This window comes from Ailuropoda melanoleuca, chromosome 11, assembly GCF_002007445.2.
Source record: "Ailuropoda melanoleuca isolate Jingjing chromosome 11, ASM200744v2, whole genome shotgun sequence".
Lineage (NCBI taxonomy): Eukaryota > Metazoa > Chordata > Mammalia > Carnivora > Ursidae > Ailuropoda > Ailuropoda melanoleuca.
Genome location: NC_048228.1, coordinates 97,029,022 through 97,050,113, shown reverse-complemented (window position 1 = coordinate 97,050,113; position 21,092 = coordinate 97,029,022). Strand labels below are relative to the sequence as shown.

Sequence of the window (21,092 nt, the reverse complement as noted above, 5' to 3'; positions counted from 1 at the left end):
TGGCCCGTGAGGGTACCTGTTGGTGCTTTTCTGTCGTTAGGTGTATGTGGCATCTGGCTTCCAGAAGCGCTTGCTTAAGGGAAGTATTCTAAGCTGCTTGGCTGTGTATTAAGACTTAATTCTCCCCTTCCTCTCGAATGAAATCTTCAATCTTTATCAAATGGCTAAAGCCCAATGTTTCTAAGAGAGGGAGCTGGCTGTGCTACAAGAATTCATGTTTCCATCCTCCCAAGTCCCATCTGTGCCCCTGATGTCACCTGGAGAGATAGCTTTTATAAGAGCAAAGCAGGGACAGGCCAAGGACAAAACATGGATGAGTCAGTCAGAAGCCATCAGTAGGGGGCAAGGCTTCTTCCTTGCCTTCTCACATTGTTCCCGTTAATGAGGGTTGTTTATTTTAACGTTCCTTGCCTGTGCTTTTAAAGGCTGCTTTGTGAAATGGCAAAAGCTTCCCAAGACCTTTAGAAATTCTGCATGGCTACCTATCTCTGAGCGCTTTTTGAGGTCGAACCCTGAGACATTTGCTTCTCTCCCCAGGATTATATTTATAATTTTAGGGCTATTTCTAAAGGACCATGGCTGAGAAGAAACAGAAAAAATTTGTCATGGAGTTCCCTTCCCCCTGCTCAACATACACACACATGCATACATGCTGCAAACGGGAAACATGTTCGAAATAGAGGCAGACTAATTATCCAGGTTGGAAGAGGGCCAAGTTATTGGTCATTGGATTCTCTCTCTTCCCTCCCCAGTTTCTTTTCCTCTCCCTTCTGTCATCTTTCCCCAACCATCAGGTGGGTGGGTGGGTTGCTGGCTGGCTGCTGGTTGGCAAACAGAAATAGTTTAGGAGCAAGTGTTCTTGGGGTATGTTCACTGAAGGATGAACCAGAGCAACAAAGAATGATTTTTCTCTCGATGTTCAGCCAATTTACATCCAAGGAGAGCAGGTGGGGAGATGTAATTTGTAAAGGACGGCAGAAATTTCAATCTGAGTAGGTGATAGTAAGATTTTCCAAAGTGAAACGATGGAATGTGGAAATTAAATAATCTTGAAGAAATATGAGTGGGATGGGAAGTGTTTTACTCAAAGAGCAACATATAAGGGGTGTACATATCCATCACAGCAGACAATAAATGACTTGATGCTGAGGGCTGGAAGAATGAACGTGGATGCCTTGAAAGAGAGTGGATTCGGTTGTGAAGTAGGCAAGAGGGTAATTAAAACCCATAGAGTTGAAGACATCGGAAGTTGAGCAACTCAAATGGGCCAGGTGTGTTTAATGAACGAACCTTTTCCTGGTGAGGTGTGCTTACGTTAGCCACATCACCATTGTTTGTACAAGGAAACTGCTCACCGATTAATTCAGTCATCAAGGATACACCCAATGAGTGCTACAATTTGTAATCTGGATTTCAGAGCTGCAGTCTGTTGATGTTCAGACAGTTTAAGAGGATTTGTTCAATAAGCAGAGATTTGTCTTGCAACAAAACTGTCTGGGCCACCTACAGAAGAAAGCAAGCTAAACTCTGGCAGACTCGCCTCTGAAGCACTGTAGCAACGGGCTGCCCCAGACTTAGATTTCACACACAGTGCTGGCTTCCTTTGAACGACGTGGTCCCTTTGCTCTAACCACACTGGTCTCCTCACCTCCAAAAGCACCTGTCTGCCTGATTTCAGGCAGTGTGTCTTGGCTGATGCTTTTTCTTTCATCTAGAAAGGCTTTTTCTTCTCCTTGGCCAGTCCAGGTACATAATTATTCTTTCGGATTCCTCCTCTGGGTACACATCATGCAAAATTCCTTCATCCTGTGATGACAACCTCCTGGTTGGGAGGGAGAAATCTTAAAGATTATCTGCTGGAATTGGTATTCATTGCAGTGTGGTGGGAAGGACACATCCTTTGGAGCATGAGCTCTGCTTGGTAACAGTTGCTATATATTTTAGGCCCTGCATTAAGTAATTATAGTCACTATTTCATTTCTTCCTCATAGCAATCTGATAGGGGAAGAGTGAAGCAGAAGGATTAAATGACTTACCAGGGCTGTACATTGAGTGAGTAGTTGATTTGGAATTAGATCCCAGATCTCTCTGTCTCCCATGCCCAGTGCATGTTGTTACTATGATTGCTGTGGCTTGGGCAGGTTTTTTGTATTTCCAGTGCCTTCTAGGCCATACCTATTAGTGGTGGATAAGGATTAGAGGTGATGCACATTAAACCCCCAGTACATTGCCTGACAATATTGCTTCCTTAGTGGTAACTAGGTTGTTATTAGTCATCATGTGGTGGTTTCATTCCTTGCTATTCAGAGTTTGGTCTGTGGACCAGGACATCACCTGGGAGCTTGTTAGAAATGTGGAACCGACCTCAGACCTCCTGGATAAGAGTCTTCGTTTTAACAAGATTCCCAAGTGAGCTGTATCCACTTTAAAGTTTGAGAAACACTGGCCTTACCTTATGCTTGCAAAGCCACTGAGAATGAAATTTTCTTACCTTTTTTATTTTTATTTTTGTTTACTCTTTATAAATATTTTCACACTTACAGAAATATGACAAAAATAGTACAGAGAACTCTGGTTCCTTTTAGTGGAGAATGGTATTTAGAAATTAAGATCCACGTGCCAGGTATGCTCAAAACCACAGGATTCCTTCCAACTTTTTCCCTTTGCATATTTGTAACTCACTTCTCTGATGGTGAAAAACCTGGCTCCATTATTCTCAATATGTTTATGTGTTTGCTTGTTTCCTTTGTATGTAATCTTCCCATTTGACTGTCTTCCTGGTATGAGTCCCAACCCCCACCTGCTCACCACTCAACCTGGTGGCCTATCTTTTATTTCTGTAGGCAGCTCCTTCTAGCTTAGAACAGCTCTTATTGAGGGAAGGCTTTTTTCTTATGTTGAACTAAAGCCATACCCTTGTAGCTTCCTCTCTCTCTTCCTCTGTGGGGGTATAAAGTCTGAGTGTGCTTAGGTGCAGTGTAGTGCGGTTGGAAAGAGCATGGCCTGGAGACATTGTTCTCTACTTGCTTCCTGTGAGAACTGTCCTCTTGCCTCAATTTTTACATTTGCAAAGCTAGGGACAGCATATGTATTTGCAGGTATTGGGGGACCAAATGAAACAAGAATATAATGGCTTAGTAGAGTGCCTGGTCCTTATTAAAGGCAAAATAAAATGAGTTCCTCCCACCCCTTCTTCCCTCCCTTCCTTCCTTTCTTTCCTTCCTTCTTTTATTTAATAAAACATTGGCCAAGTGCCTAATCTGTGTTGCATAGCAATACACAAAATAGACATGTCTCCTTCTCTTACAGAGCATATAGGATAGAGGATAAATAGGTATATTTTAAAAATTACCTAAATATGCAAGGAGACATTGTGACAAGTATATGCCCTAGGTGCTGGGATACAGGAGTGAGCTAGATAGAGAAGGGCCCCGCTCTCATGGAACTCATATTTTAGGGGGATAAGAGAAACAGTAAGCAAGAAACAAATAAATACATAAGGTAATATCAGATAATGATGAGGACTGTGAAGAAGCATACGCAGAGTGATGTAATTATGATAGGGCCAGGGGACCCTCTTTGGACCGAGTGGCTGTGGGAGGTCTCTCTGATGAGGTGGCCCTTGGATTGAGCCCCGAGAGTCTGGGAGTCTACTATGTGAAGAGATGATGAATGTCCTGGGGAGAGGGAATGGCTGGACAGAGTGAATTCATGTGTTTGAGCAGCGGAAGGAAGGCCCATCTGACCTGACCTCAGTGAGTGAGGGGTAGATGGTGTGAGATGGGGCTAGAAAGGGAGGTCCAGCCAGGTCACATAGAGCCTTGGAGGTCACTGTGGGCTATTCTGTGCCATGTCACTATAGAGAAGGTCAGTCTTTTGAGGGCTCAGTTTCTGTGTGTGTAAAGGGGGAATGTTAATATTCTCCAAGCTGACTTCATGAGGTTTGTTGTGAGTATAAATCAAGATGAAATATAAGAATTTTTGGGATGCCTGGGTGGCTCAGTCGGTTAAGCGGCTGCCTTAGGCTCAGGTCATGATCCCAGAACCAACATCTGGAGCCAGGGGCCCACATCTGGCTCCTTGCTCAGTAGGGAGCCTGCTTCTCCCTCTGCCTGCTGCTCCCCCTGCTTGTTCTCTCTCTCTCTCTCTCTCTCTGACAAATAAATAAATAAAATCTTTTTTTAAAAAAGAATTTTGTAAAGCACAATATGATTTTGTCATGTCTACTAGATGTTTGCTAAAACTCTTGGTGAGTGAAGAGACAAAAGAAAAAGATGACAAAGGTACAAAAGTTGGCCAACTATGCCGGCTGTTTTTCTCATCCCAGAAAGGAAAGAACAAGAGGCACTTAGAAAAGGACAACAAATTTGAGATCACAGAAGAAAAGCTTTTTGAGAAGAGACCTGATGAATTTTGAGAACACATTTTCAGGGAAGCAGGTAGATAGCATTTAAATGGCTTGACAAAAACACTTTTCTTTAAAATGTACAAGTAAAAAGGTTAACAATTTGAATCTATCTTGACATTTTCGAGTGTCAGCCCAGGGCTATTTTCTTCCTCGCTTGGGAGCATCATCTTTCACATACGCTTGAGATTGCTATTTCCTGGGCTGGACCACCCACCACGGAGCGGAGGCTGAGCGTGAATGTCTGTGGCAGCAGTTATTGGGCAACATCTCACCCTGTGTTATTGTGACCTGGTCATCCTGTGGATCATGGTGGTGTTGAACTGGAATGTATCTGTACACCTGCTGCAAAAACACTTGCTAAATTGAGTAGATTCTGCGTTTCATAGGCAACTACATTGGTGTCCAAGAAGCTTGGAAACCAGTATATCCAGTGATCTTGATGGTCAGTTATTTTAGGGAAAACTAGGAAGAAGGCAAGGCATGTCTTTCTTGATTTTATTCTTTTATTATTATTATTTTAAACAGTGCAATGCTTGGTGTCTTCAATTTATTCCTCCATCTCCTCTTCATTCTCCTTTTCCCTGTTCTCTGCCCTGGGAGGCTGACTTACATGGGCTCTCTCAAGAAGGTTACTTTTGGCTTCTAGTTGGGCTGACTGATGGCCCCCTGGAACAAGATGTGAGAAGGGGAAGGTGAGGTTGGGATATATTTACCTTTACTGTAAGATCTCTTTAGACTGAGAATGCCCTGGACTGAAGGTCATTGCCTCTCATGAGAGGGTTAACACTTGGGGCTAATTTTATATGATCTCCTCCTTTGGGATATTCTGGTGATCATACCCTCCCCTCCTCTCTTTGGGCTTAGGGGTACTAGTAGCTTAGTTGCCACAGTTAACTCTAGGTAATTATGCTATTCTTTATGATTCTCATAAAGCCACACTTTGTAAACAGCTGCTTTCTTGAATGAACTCTTTTCAAATCGTCCTGTTGTGAGTGTCCTATCTGTGTGGGACCGTGAATAATACAGGTGCTGTAGTTGCTGACTGACAGAGCCTATAAGCATGATATGTACTTGGAGGCTACACAATGTAGCAAAAAGAGCTCTGAGTTCATCTGGACAGTGTTTGAATTCAGGTTTGTTACTTCCAAGTTTGTGACTGTGGGCAAATTTTATAATATCGCTGGTCCTCAATTATAAAAAGAGGATAATAATATCTCTTTACAGAGTTATTTTTATACTTCTATAAAATGTCTACACATGGTAGAGCCTTAATAAATGCTGATTTTTCCCTGTTCTCATAGTGTTCTTTCATATGAGATAAAAGGCCAAATGGGATTAAGAGAGGGACGAGCCTGCTGGTGAAAAGTTGAGTTAGACCAGTCTCTGAAAATCTCTTTACCCAGTGCCAGCATTTGTTTTCCCAGCTGGCATTCCCAGTCAGCCCTTCTGCGGAAAGGGTGACTCCTCTGCAGGTCAGTGACTCCAGAAGTCCTTCTCAAATAGCCAAGTAGAGCAGGACCCAGCCAGTCTAGTTGATGTCACCCAGGTAGGGAGAGCTTGAGGCTTCTAGTACTCAGCAAATGGTGGCCATGACGAGAGGGTGACTGGCTCAGAATATGGTAGCGATGGCACGTGCAAAAATGTCTCCTAGACTTGGAATTGTGTTGAATTTTCATCTGGCTTCCCCTCAGATGCCACTCTCACTGTTTTTTTTTTTTTTTTTTTTTTTTTTGGTCCTGTAGAAGATTAACTCTCCATGGTAGTCAAGAATCTGCTTTTTAAGAGCAGAGCCAAGGGATACTTGGAATAGCGAAGAGCAGCTATGGGTCCCTACTACATTAATATCTGTCTGCAAACCCATTTCAAATCAATGCACAATTTAAGAAAAAAACTGAAGTCTTATGCAAATTGAAGGCATATTTTCTGACATCACCTAAGTATGCTACCCCTCAGTGTTTCCCACAGGGAAATTCTGGAGCCTCTCCCTCCCGCCTCCACTCTGTTCTTCACTGTTCTTCAGCCCTACCCTGATGCCCCTCATCTGACACCAGTGCCCACCCTGGCTGTCCTCTGGGCTCCCTAAATTCAATGCAACCACTATCCAAAATAGCTTAGTACTGAGTGTCTGATACAGCGCAGGTATTTCATTTCGGTCTTTCCCGCAAGCTTCAAGAAAGCTTACACACACAACCTGATTCGTGCTGGAAGCTTAGGGGTCATCTACCCATCTTCTCTCTTTTTCTGGCTAAGACTATTTCTCCTAACTCAGAACAATTTGCAGACCCTCCAGAAATAGCTATTTTCAACTTTTCAACCTCCCCAACAAATACCCATTTTTGTCTTGCATGATGACTAGTATTCATAAGTGTCATACACTCCTCTGGGCACACATTGATTCATCATTTACATTTAGCAAATGCATTTTGAGTACCTACGATGTGTCAGGTTCTGTTTTGGGCATTGGGGGAATATAGCAGTCAGTATAGCAGTGAGTGCCTTGCCCTTTAGGAGCGTCTATCCTCTTTACTCCCAGGCAGCAACAAAACAAAAACACAGAGATATTAGTCTTTTTTTGATGAGAAGGGAAGGGAACCCAGTAACTACAAGTGGTGGATAAAGTATAAAGATTAAATGCTCAGATCCTGGACTCTCGACTGCCTGGGTTCATATCCAGGATCTGTTGCTTACTAGCCATGTGACCTTGGGCAAATTACCTAACCCTTCTGTGCTTCTGTTTCCTTAGCTGCAAAATGGAGATATCATAGCACCAGTAGGGAGTTGTGAGGATTGATGGTGCCTGCCATTTGGAAGCCATCCATAAAACTTGTGTTTTAAGCTCATGAACAATGATTACATGGCTGATGGCCAATACTACCTTCTAAGCATAGTTGTGAACCCTCATATGTATTTAAGCCCCCCAACAACACTATAGATAAGGGACCATTATTACCATGCTTATTTTAGTGATGAAGAGATGAAGACATAGATAGATTAGGTAACTTGCCCAAGCTCACATAGTTTACATGTGTCCAGGTTGGGCTTTGAACCAGATCCATGTCGGTTCAGAGTGTGGTCTTGTCATTACTCTGTGCACTCAAGATGCTGGTCCTTATCTCAATACAGTTTTTGTGTAATTTGTACCTTTCCCTTTGTGAATCAGGAAATGTCAGAAAGCTTTAAAAAATTAGTGAGCATGACCTTAGTATTTTCAGTGGTGACCTCCCTATGACATTTCACCTTTCTTCCCAGAGCAAACATGATGGAACCCCCGCTGAGGGTTCGAAGGATCAGGGATCCATGTTCAGTAAAGAAGGGATTTTGGACTGACTCAAGCAAAAATGCACAGCACATGTATCTTGTTGGTTTTTCTACCTCATGTTTCCCCTGGGATGATTTCATGTCTGTGATGGTGTCTTCTCATCATTTAGTGTGAATTCGTGAATTCTGTCCCTCTCACCTCCTTGGATGAAGTGGGCAAAGTAATTTTCATCTTATATTGTGCAGACATTCTCCTTACTCCTGCCACATGCACAGGCCTTTAGTGATCTTATTGCCCTTCACTGGACCTTTGGATTTCCTATTACCTCCAAAGGTCTTTGTCTTTGGAGGTAAAGTGACATGAGCTGAATGCATTATACATAAAAGTGAAGAAGCCCCACTGGTTTATGTTACAGCTTTATGGCATTTTTCATATTATCTATTCATTAATATAGTCTAATTTATACACTTTTTGACTGCTGCCATGCATTCAGCAAATATCTTTATTGGCCTGTCTATAATAATGCTTAGATCTGTTTCTTGTGAGGTGGCAATTAATTTAGATTTATCCATATATGAGGGCATTCTACAGTCTCCTCTCCAAAGTTATTCTATCAAAATAGTAATGTGAAAGATTAACACATTTAATTAATAGACAAGCTATTCATTTGTTCCTAAGGCTGTCTATTCAAAAGGGAGATAAGCTTTTTGCAAGATATAATTCTAATTATAGGATGAGAATTTTAGGAGTATTTCTTTATAATGTATATAATAAGCATGGTATTGCAATTACCATAAAGCAATTCCATAATAATACATTACGGATGGATCAGATAGTCTTTCTCTTTATCTCTCTGTCATTCACATGTAGTGGATTACATAAGGTCAGACATACCCTAAAGTACAGTACACAAGAATGCTCATACCCCCACACATATACTTATTCAGTGCTGCTGATCTAAACTCATGAGGATGGGTGACTTTTTTTTTTTTTAAACTCCTGCTTATAGGTTTTTACTGATTTATCCATGCCATTGTGTCTCAGTAGCTGTGATCATCTTTCTTTGGACTGTCCTTTCTCTCTCCTTATAGATATCTTTCCTCCTGGAGCTCACATCAAATTCTGCCTCGTCCACAAAGATTTCCCTGATTAGTCCACTCTGTTCTCTCCCTTGTTTCTATTCATATAGGATTCATGGTCAGTAACATACGATTTGAGATTGCAGTTATTGTCTAATTGCTTTAGGTGAATTTCATTGCCCAGTTAAGATTAGGGATCTCTGAGGAACTCTGATGAGATGCATCTAGCAGTGCCTGGAGGAGTGTAGGTTTTCAAAAGTTTTAGTTGCTTCCTACGTGAAATAACAGAATTTTTTGTTTTCTTCATAGACATCTAATAAAATACTGATCCCATACTTGATTTCAATAAATATTTCTTTGATGCATAGATAAGTAAAGACAATAGCTTGTGGTAAAAGATCAGGTTTAAAAAAATCAGAACTTGTTTAGCACGAGATAATTGGTTTTTCCTAGAAAAGGAACTTTTTCATCAGTGTAGTTTCCACGAAGCAACGTGCACAAGTAGCCTTTGGGGGTGTTTAGAAAACATTTGGCTCTGAGGAGCTCTCTGAAAGTTGGCTTGCACTTGACATTGCTTCTGGGTTATCCTTGGCAGGGAGAAACCGATGAATGCAAAGGGCTGGCCAACCGTAGGGCTGGGAAGCCGAATGTAAAGGAGAGCATGTGGATTTCTGCCCTGCTGTAAAGACTGTCTTCCTCAGTGGCTGGAGTCGCGCCTGGCCCTAGAAGGGATTCAATAAGTTATTTATTGGGTTCATGTAGATCTACTTCACAAATACTGATGTCAAGCAAGTTTTGTGATTTCTTAGTCTGTTGATCACAAATATTCATGCCAGACAATATTTCTGGAAGGAATTGCATCAGCATAATGCAAAGCCCAAGACAGTCTTTGGAAAACCAGCTGGCCGCATTTTTGGTGTTAAGCACTGACATGCCCTACAGATTACTTGAGGTGGCCAAATAATTCCCTTTCCCAGTTTCAATACCAGTTAGAAACTTGATTAAAATGTGTCAGAATCAAGACCTATCTCTCCCTATCAGCTGGTGATTGCTGTTTATTGCTCACATAATTTACCATTTTGCTTAGAGAGAAGGCTTAGAATGTGGGGAAGCTTGTAACAGGTGTAGTGTATGTTCTTGTTTTTCCTAGTAGCAGATGGTGCTGAAAGAAGATCATCTCTGTGGGGCCATTACAGGATAATGCACAGGAATAAATAAGCACAATGATAGGTCTCAGCAAAGACAGCCGGGTTTCGGGGTCGGTCCCACATTTGGAAATGATACATGTACAACGAACAGATTTATCTATAAGCTTAGAAAGACCTATTTAAAACTGTAGTTCTTTCTTTTTTATTTTCCTCCATATAAAAATTTTCCTCACAAATCAGACCAACTGGCTTCTCACTTGAATTATAGGTAGTGTATTGAAAAGGATCTAAATAAAGCGAAGTTCTTTGCAATAATGCTTTGTACTAAAAGGATAAAAGGAAAGGGGTAATTTTCCCGGGAGTCCTTTCCCAGCCCCCAACAATTTCTGTTTTTAGTTTAATGGGTTTGATGGGACCTGGTCTTTGATCTTGGCCTCTTAAAAACCAAAGGAGCAAAGGAAGGTTAATTCCAACAATTCTACCCTAATGCACCTCTGCTATTCTGCGTGATGGACGCTGCATGAGTATAATTTAACCTGGTCTTGGACTGAGGATATGATTATATTTTCTTTTGTGCAAAGGTACTTTTCACCTTTCCTGGAAAAAGTGGACCCCCACAGGTATCAGTTATAAATGTGTATATATTCATATATATGTCTATTCAGATATATATTTTTTTTCAGCAGACATACTCTTATATTTCGCATATCTAAATACACATTTAAATTTGACAATGCCAGGCCATTATTTCAGCAGGACCCAGGCTCATCTTTTTCCCTCTCTTTGTTTAAATTTTATTTCTTAATATCCCAGCCTCAGCAGTATTTGAAGAATATTGTTCCCTTGGCCTAATGCAATTTTTTCCACATGATGTATTCTTAGTCTGTCCCTTATCTTCCCTTCACTTGCTGACACCACTGTTTAGTCCATTTGGGGCTAAAATGCACTGAAAGCAAATACGTACTATTTTAACATTCTGCCTGATTCTTGTTCATTAGCAAGAGATTCCGTCTAGCAGGTTGGTTAAGTGGCCTTCACCCCTTTTAAGGGAAAAGGGCAAAGAATTCTGTTCTGTCTTTGACAAAAGGAGGTGGTACACAGACACAGGCTTATAAAATATTTCCCAAAGCATCCGAGTGTGTGTGCGCGTGTAGGATTATGCACGTAATTGTGTATCCACAACTAGATTCAGTTTTCTTGTTTCTCAGTACTGTTAATTATTGATGCTTTCTGAATTCTCATTATATATCTAGACCTAAGACCTAAAATGTGTTTCCTTGACTATATTTAAAAAGTCATATATAATGTAAATATTTAAAATGTGGCTTTTGTCTGGCTAAACTCTACATGAATAAAGGCATTTGAACTATGGTTAACCTCTGCAGTGCAATGTCTGTGGGCCCCAGTGGGTTAATTTTTGATTGCCTGCTCTACCTGCATCCTTGGAACGGAAAGAAGCATGTGCCTGAGAAAGAAGAAAAACAGATAGTCTTTGTGATGTCACACGCATCTGCTTCTGAATTTCAGCATGTAACATAAATGGCAACAAGAATTGAAAGAGCAAATAGAAGAGCGATCGCTCTTGAGCTGGAATTGTTCATCTATCTAAGTAATCTCTTTAGGTTTTGCATGAGGTGTATGTATGGATGGTGCAGGGCAAGAGAGGACTCAAAAATTGGCTAAATCTGAAGAAATCTTGTCATCTCTCTCTAGCGTGTCTAAATAATCTTAACAGCAATCATGGGGTATAAACAAAGTTAAAACAAGTATTATTATTTTTTTTGTCAGGCCGTTGTGTCTAATAGCAATGAATACTTAGGGAGAATTATTGTAATGCTGATCATATAGATTAAACTTATTAAATGAAATGAAAATATTACTTCTACGACTGAGAATCACATAAAGAAAGCGCTTTAGTTGGAAAACTCAATATGAATTCCTTTTATTGTTTACCATGTCTAATTAGCCTTAGCTTCATTTCATAGGCAATATTTAATTATTGGTATTTTTAATTTATCTTTTTTTAATATTGTCATCTTACCTTGAGTGCAATTATCCATTCCAGTCTAGTAGGAATAAATTTGCTGAGAAGTTACTGCAAGATAAACATTGCTTAGAAACCATAATTTTTCTATTGTATTTGTCTAGTTAATAAAGGGAGGCATTTTATTTTCCCCTGGTGACCACTTGTACTTTGTTCAGTAATCAAGGAAGTAAGTTGGTGCTCTTACATTTTAGCCTTTCTGTAACCTCTGCAGGTTTGTCAGGGATGACAGAGCCAGTTATGTGACGGTGCTGGGTAGTTATGGAAAAGCCTGCGATGAAACCAGAGAGGGTTCTAATAGTGACACCTTAAATTAGTATCAATAATTTGACCACTGTCAAATGTGTCGAATATATTTTGTGTGAGAATAATCTGTGGGTTTTATCAGCATGTATGTTTCAGAGTTTTCAGAAACAGCTCTTCAGCTACAATGGAATAAATTAAAAAATGCATGTCATCTGTATATGTGTGTGTATAAAGATTTTATTTATTTGAGAGAGAAGGAGAGAGAGAGAGCATGAGTGAGGGGGAGGGGCAGAGGGAGAGGGAGAAGCAGGCTCCCCGCTGAGCAGGGACACTGACATGGGGCTTGATCCCAGGACCCTGAGATCATGACCTGAGCTAAAGGCAGACACTTAACCATCTGAGCCAGCCAGGTGCCACTCTGTATTTTTATGTATCCATTTGCTCATAGGAGGAGCTGCGTCTTGATGTCAGATGAGGGTTTGAATCCTCTCCCATTAATTAGCTGCATGATCTTAAGCAGGTTACTTAACCTCCTGAAACCTTTGTTTTCTCACTTATAGAATGACAGTGATGGTAGTGCTTACTTAATAGTATCACTTTGATGGTGAAACGAGACACTGCATCTAAGGCGCTTTATCTGGTGCTAAACACATAACAAAGAGTTCAACAAATATTTAAATTATTACCTTTGCTAAAGTATATTTATATATAGACTATGTTAGACTATGAAGTTACAATGCTGAGTTTTGGACAAAATTAATGAAGTCATTCTACTTACTTTCTTTTCATTTTATCATATACAAAGAGCAGCTACAAGCAATCCTTGTGAAGTACACTTTCTTGCCTTGTTCTATTCATGCTTTGTGTCTCCACCCAGATGTTTTCTCTTTCTGGAAGCTTCTCCTCACACCGCTTTCTCTAGCTGAGACTTTTTATTCTGTGTGACACACATACTCTGAACCCATCTCCATGAAGGCTCTGTCGTTATTTGTGTATTATAATCATTGGTTTCCTCTTCCTCTCCAGAAGGTCAGCTTCGTGTCTTGTTTATCTTGTCATCCTCACTGTTTTATGCATATGTGGTCATGGCAAGAGATCAATAAATGTTTCTTAAATAAATGAAATGTGAAATACTATTATTTATGAATGCAAATATTGATCTTCTTTCAGTGGTGTTGTCTTTCCTTATATTGTTTTTACCCTTATCTTTAACCATGTTTTTTGCTCTTTATTCAAGTAACCTTCAGAACTTGTGACACATTCTTTTAAAATGTTGTTATCTTGTGGCATTTTGGAGAATTACGTGTCATTTCATGTACTCCCCAAGATCCCATGAGGTAGACATTTAACTGGGTGGAGTAGCAAACTTTTCTTTTCTTTTTTTTTTTTTTTTAAGATTTTTAAATTTCTTTATTCAACAGAGATAGAGACAGCCAGCGAGAGAGGGAACACAAGCAGGGGGAGTGGGAGAGGAAGAAGCAGGCTCATAGCGGAAGAGCCTGATGTGGGGCTCGATCCCATAACGCCAGGATCACGCCCTGAGCCGAAGGCAGACGCCCAACCGCTGTGCCACCCAGGCGCCCCGTAGCAAACTTTTCTGAAACCATTACATTTTTAACGGTTTTAGTATGTTGATGTGCTAATTGTTAAGCCTCTCTAAAGTGAAAGAGACTAGAGGAAATGACGTGAAAGTGAGGTTGTCATCCAGCGACAGCATTGTTCATGGAAGTTGATTTGCTACTTACCCATAGCAGAGGTGCCAAAACTCCAAAATGGACCTTTGAACACATTTGCTACCTCAAGGTGAAAGCCAGCTACATCCCTTCCTTGGGCCAAGTTTAGTTAGGTCGCACAGGAACATCGGAGGCTCAGAGGGATCGTGTACTTGCTCAGGTTTGCACAAACAGCACAGAATGCCTGGTGATCAAGCGAGGGTCTTTCTGACTCCAAACAGAACCCAGGCTTTTTCTGCACACTGGCTTCGAGGTGAAGTCACCACTTTGCTTGCGCATTGGGTCAGTGTGGTCCCTTCCCCAGCATGTCTGACTGGTCGTTGTTCAAAGAACACATACAGTGCTGAAGCATCACCAAACCTGAATCCCGAGGACACAGCCTTACGGAGCGCCGACTCACTTGGGTGGGAAGGTCAGCAGGGGACACAGACAGGGCTGGGTAAAAGGGCAGCGGGTAGGGAGCTGCCAGGGGTGATTTGAAAAGAACAAACATGGGGCGCCTGGGTGGCTCAGTTGTTTGGGTGGCTGCCTTCTGCTCAGGTCGTGATCCCAGGGTCCTGGGATCGAACCCTGCATTGAGCTTTTTGCTCCGAAAAGAGCCTGCTTCTCCCTCTCCTCGCTCTCCCTCTGCCCCCCCCATCTCGTGCTATCTCTCAAATAAATGGATAAAAAAAATACATATATATATATGTGTATATATATTTTTAAAAAGGACAAACATGTCTGGAATAAATCAGCAAAATGGAATATTTCCTCTCTTGCCAAAATGGACAATAAAGCTGGTGTGTATATGTGTCTGCATATGTGCATGTATGTGCATATGTGTTTGTGTCTACATCTCTGTGTGTGTGTTTATCATAACCTGTCTTCTTGAATGTGTGTACAATAGCGGGAACTTAAAGTCTAGAGATTCAGCAAAGATTCTGAAACTAAAAATGCATAGTTTATGCCGTTTACCAGGAATCAGTGTTCTGTGTTATTACCAAAATTGCAGACTCTTAAATGTAAGCCCTTAGAAGTTTTCTAATTTTCACCATTCAAGCAAATTAAAAAAAGAAAACTGGAGAGAGAAATCAAATATTACACAAAAGTGTGAAATTTTTTTTTTAAAGATTTTATTTATTTATTTGACAGAGATAGAGACAGCCAGCAAGAGAGGGAACACAAGCAGGGGGAGTGGGAGAGGAAGAAGCAGGCTCATAGCAGAGGAGCCTGATGTGGGGCTCGATCCCCTAACACCGGGATCACGCCCTGAGCCGAAGGCAGACGCTTAACTGCTGTGCCACCCAGGCACCCCAATGTGAAATGTTTTATCTCTGTCACCCCCCTCCATTTTTTCCTTGTTGTTGGCTGCTTTGCCTGTGGTAGTAAATAAGTAGATAAATCTTTTTTTTAAAAAACAATTTTATGTTATTATATATATTTCTTTATATAATTGTATTAATAAAAATAAGTTTCTGCTGCTTCCACTAAATAACTGTTGGATGAAAATTTAAAGAATATTGCTTTGAAGGGGTGCCAAATCATTAGCCAGCTTATGGAGCCTAATTGTGTGACTCTTTGGTGTACCAAAGCGATCAGGAAGGGACTTTGGCCCCTGTTGTACTGGGCGTTTGGACCTCTCAGAAGTTTCTTCTGCATAAAGAGCCTCTCTGCCCACACACAGTGGCCCAAGTCCTAAACTTGAATGTAAATTTTGATTGCTTCCATTATACTCACTACTTGTAACAGGCGATCAATTAACAAATCCTTCCAAATCTACTTCTTAAATATGTCTGAATTCCATCCATGTTCCCCCTTTCCCTTTATTATTTACTATCTTAGCTCAAGACCTCCTTGCTTCACCTGAATTACTCTATAAATATCCTACCTTGTCTCTCTGTGTCTAATTTTGTTTCCAGTTCATTCTCTGTAATGAGTCAGCATATGGTCTACTAATTCTACTCCAAAGTATTTAACCAAAAAGAAATAAAACATATACATGAAAAACAGTTGTGCAAGAATGTTTCTAGAATCTTTATTCATAATAGTCCTAAACTTGAAGAAAGACAAGTGTATACCAACAGGTGAATAGATAAACACATTAGCATATTAATATAATGGAGTACTTTACAGCAATTATTGAGACGTACAACCACATAAATTAATCTCAAAAATGTTATGCTGACTGAATGATATCAACCATAAGAGAGTATCTTCTATACGATTCAATTTATACAAAGTTCTGGAGCAGGTGAAAACCTAAGAACTATGGTGTCAGAAACGATCTGGGGGGAGTTGTTAGCTAGAAGGGGGCATGAGGGAGGTTTTCCGGAGTGATGGGAGTGTTTTAAATCTTGATTAGAGTGGTGATTATATGGATGCATACATTGATCAAAACTCATAGAAGTGTACATATAAAATCTAAGCTTTTTATTTTATTGAAATTATATGTAGACACACTCGCTCACGAACTGTTAATGAGCTAAGCATACCTTATCTGGGGCACAAGAGCTGTCACCAATTCTCACCCTTTTATGTTTAATTTAGCTCCAAATGAAAGTGTGGCCAGAGAAGATGATATTTCAGTTAATATTTATTATACATTGGTATAAGTATATGTTAACTAACCAGAATTTAAATAAAAATTTGGAGAAAAAAATGAACACGTTGGTATAATATTTGTAAAATGTAATCTGATCCCATGACTACCACTTCCTCTTTCTACCTGTCCTGCCTTCTGACCCTCTTATTTTTCTTATAGTGTCCTGTTTTTTCCTATGCAAAGTTCCTCTCAGCATTACAACTTCATCTTATTCACTGTGGTGTTCCCACAGCCAGGAACAGAGCCTCGCACTTGTTAAAGACTTAATGTCAGAACACATCAGTGTGTGAATGAACCACATACATGAGCATCAGGGTGGGGAAAGACTGAGGGTCCACGACATTGCCATGGGAAGTACCTGGCTGCCTGGCACTTTATCCCTGTCACATGTTTGCTGTGGATGGTACTGATCATGGAAGAATTGGGTGGAGTTAAAGTCTTTGGGACCAGGTTAATAGCTTTTCATAGTCAATACTACAGGCATGTTATTTTTTCTGCTCACACTATCACCCCTGCACTGCCCAGCTCCCCACCCCCACCACCCATGCTCTATCATCTACTACCCCCTTTCCTGATTCTCCCCCCCCTTTCCTGATTCTTAATTTCTTATGAACAACTTTCCCCTTGTCTGATTTGGAGGGCTCCATGTGGTCCCAGTAGTTTCTCACTTCAAAGACATTGGAACACCCTGTGTCAGTATAATGTCTCCATATGAACTTGGACTTCTTTTGTATCGTGTTTTACCAAATTCTACATGTACCTGTAAAGTTAATATTATTATAGGTAAGCATTTTTCTGTCCTGAATTTTCAAGCTAATTCTTTAGTTAAAAAAAAAAATCTTACATGGTGCTTCCATGTTATTAAGCATAGAATGTTTTACCTTCACAAAGGGCCTGCAAAGTCTTTTTTTCTAGTATGTATGTTAGCATGCTATGGAAAAGCCTAGAGTCTTACTTACAGAATGTGGTCCTAACTAGGCAGTTACTAGGCCTCTGTGTTCCTACTAATATATGAAACTGAGACAAGAGAATTAATTTTTTAACCATAGGTGAGCCTTTAATGAATATGCACATCAAGATTTGAAAGATTAACCTATCTGAAAGTTCAAAAGAAAAACTAATGCTAACTGATTAGATATCTCAACTGCAGGGGGGAAAATACATGGTAAGGGTAGGTTTTATGCAATTTATATAACTTTGATTATTTGTACTTTAGATTTCCTTAAGTAACCCCCCAAGAACAGTTAAAACACCCTATCTTTCCCAGAGAAAATGTATTTCTTAGTTTGTGGAAGGACTTGCTAGATTTCTAACACATTGTAGGTGATAGCTGTGTGACAGCCAAAATCTGTGAAATGCTTATTAGGTGCATTATATTTTGAAAATTAGCTGCAGATAAAAATGATGATTCCTCAGATGCTATTTTACTTTTATAGAGGTTATATCAGTGACTATCATATTAAGGGCTAAAAATGGAATACTCTGTGCTTAGCGATGAGGTTACTTTTTGTGCTTTTATTTTGCATATCCTCCCTTAATATTCATTCACCCCTGTCCTGAACGAGGCACATGGACCACAAAGCTGATTGGGGCATGGCCCATCTGCTCACAGACCTTATGACACAGGTACAGGAAAGAAGAAAAATATCCAAAAATTACAACATGAGGGAGAACATGAAAGCATGCTAGGAGAGCTCCTGAGTTGTAGGCAAGTTCAGAACCCTGAGCGATCCTGTGTGTTTGGGAGGGCTGGGGAGACTTCCGGCAGATGGCAGCCTTAGAACCAGGTTGCAACATTGAGAATTTGTTCTGAGGATGTCATCGCCAGAAATACCTACACAAAGTAGTGACAGGATCCGTCGTGCTTCAGGAAGTTTCCTCTGGTAGTGTACGCAGGTCTCCTACTGATGTTGGGGTAAAGTCCCAAATCCTTAATGTGGCCTATGAGCTTTGGTGTGATGCAGGCCTGACTGGCTCTCCAGTGTCTGCTCTCGCCATAGCCCCCCTTTGTCTTCAGGTCCATTTGGGTTCACTTAGCCTGGGGGAGGGTGTCAACCTGCTTGCTGCTCCTCCCACAGCCCTCTTCCCACACCCTTCCATTCCTACTGCTTTTTCCCTGGCTTGGCTAACCCTGGCTTGGCTTAATGTCACATCCTTAGGGAAGACATCCCTGACCGCCAAACCTCTTTTCCTTTGTATTTATCATTTCTCCCAATGGTGGGATTATTTGTGAGAAAACTGAGGCTCAGAGAAGTATTTACCCCAGAATAAATAAAGAGAAACATTTCCTGGGTTTAGTTGATTTTATGCAATGATTTCTTGTGTGTGGTCCTCGGATAGGAAAATATCAGTATGTCTCTTCTATAATAACTAACCATTATTTGGAGATTTGTGATTTTCATGGTTATATGGATGTGATCTTCATATCTCACTTGACCTTATAACACTCCTGGGAAATGCGTAGAGCAGGTGCTACCCAGTTTTACAGAGAGTGCAATTGAGGGCAGAGAGGTGACTGACTGAAGGGCATGACTACTAAGTGACAAACTGGGATGTTAGTTTATAGCTTCTGACTTTGAATCCTGTTCTTTTTGACCGAGTTGTTTTTCCTCTCAAATAGTATATCATGAAGAGAAATTAATAAAAGTGCAAAAGATGCTGTGTAATGTGTAATATAAACATCCAATATTCAATTAACGTATGGAGAAATGGCAGGAGAACAGAGAACCTGAGTATAGAACAGAATGGAGTCAGATTAGGGCATTGCTGCACTTCCAACTTGTTAGAGAGCGACATTTCTTTAAGTCAGTTTGAAAAATTGGCTAGGAAAATGTATTTAAATTCTGCCTAAATGACCTCAATTTCTATTCCAATAAATTACTGGTCTTCTTTGCAATTAGTCATCCAGCTTGTCAACCATATGAGCAGAGGATTTATTTTCTGTTTCAGGCAGTTCTGTTGAGCAGATGGGCAGGCTGCCATGTTAGAACCTGGCTATGCTTCCAGGTAATTGTGTGTGTGTGTGTGTGTGTGTGTGTGTGTGTGTGTGTGTGTGTGTAGGGGGGTGGGTGTGGGTGGAGGGAAGGAAGGCAGAAGCTGGGATTATCACTTTGAGAATTTTTCTTATTGTTCAGTCAGCTATGGGGTTGATTTTCAGGCTTTGTTCTAAAATTTAGTTTTAGATGCATCGTTTAGAAGTTGGGAGGCTTTGTCCTATTGTTGTATGTGGCTCAGGGCCAGCTGGGCAGAGGGGAAGCCAGAGTGTGTGCAGTGTTAGTCCTAGAAAGCATTGAGGGAGTGATGCTTAGTTCATCAGCCATGAGGTGGGATCTTGAGTGGCAGCCAGATCTAATTACTTGGAGGTCACTGGAAGGTGCTGTGATCTGAAGCAGGAGAGGAGTTACAGATCGGAGTCTGGGGAAACAGAGAAAACACGAGACCAAAATATAGGAGGAAGTAGACACTGAGCGATGACTGATCCTGCCAGAGGATGTTGCCCTTGCCCAGGGTTATGTTCACTGGATTGTTGCAGGGATGTGCCTTCTTGCCCATTGGATCTTCATGGAGCTTGCAGCCCCAAATATTTCCGAGTTGCCATGAACATCTCAGGTCAAGCTCCTCAAGCTCCTCCTAAGGCATTGTTCTGATGGTACCATCAAACCTAGACGTCATGTGCAGCTAAGTTTCTGTGGGCAACACAGAAGATTAAGTTCCATTAGAACAGAGAACCTGATGGTTTTGTTTTTCATTGTATACCAAGCATCTAGACCAAAGGCTGGAGCATTTTTTAAAAAAGGATTTTATTTATTAGAGAGAGAAAGAGAGAGAATGAGCAGGAAGGAGGGGCAGAAGGAGAGGGAAAAGCGGACTCCCCACTGAGCAGGGAGCCCCACACAGGGCTCCATCACAGGACCCTGAGATCATGACCTGAGCCAAAGGCAGATGCTTAACCAACTGAGCCATCCAGGTACCCTAAGCCTGGAGCATGTTTGATGCTTAATAAATATTTGTTGGTTATATTATTAGGATTATGTTTCCTGGAGTTAAATTATCTATATTGAAACCCTGGCTTCACCATTGACTGTTCTTGTGTCTTGGGGGACAGTTTTTGACTTTTCTGTGCCTGTTTCTTATCTATATATGAGTACCATGATAGTGAATCTTTCATGTGGTTGTTGTGGGGATTAGTGGTGATAATAATAAAGATAGCTACCAGTATTGAGTAGTTATTTTATATCAAAGCACTGCTTTAAATTTTACTTCTATTTAATTATTTAATCTTCATTGAAACCCTGTGAAATGGACACTATTTTAATTGCCATATTACAGATGACTCAATTAATTTTTGAAAAGACAAATAACATGTAGTTGCTAAGAGGTGGAAAAGGGATTGAAGCCCAGGCAATTTGGCTCCAGAACCTGTGCTTTTACATGTGCTCAGGATATAGTAATTACTCAATAAATTTCAGCCATTATTATTAACTATGTAACATTACAAATGAATGTACACTCTAAATCCTATTATTTTCCCAAAGACGTCAATTATGAAACAGGCAGCTTTGTATTGGATTCCAGAAAAAGTGAGAGAAAA

At 40.6% G+C, this 21,092-nt stretch overlaps 1 pseudogene; it reads right to left on the bottom strand.

The window, feature by feature from the left end:
- Positions 1–18,524, bottom strand: part of LOC105239139 — a 116,105-nt pseudogene extending 97,581 nt beyond the window's left edge.
- Positions 18,525–21,092: the final 2,568 nt, after the last annotated feature.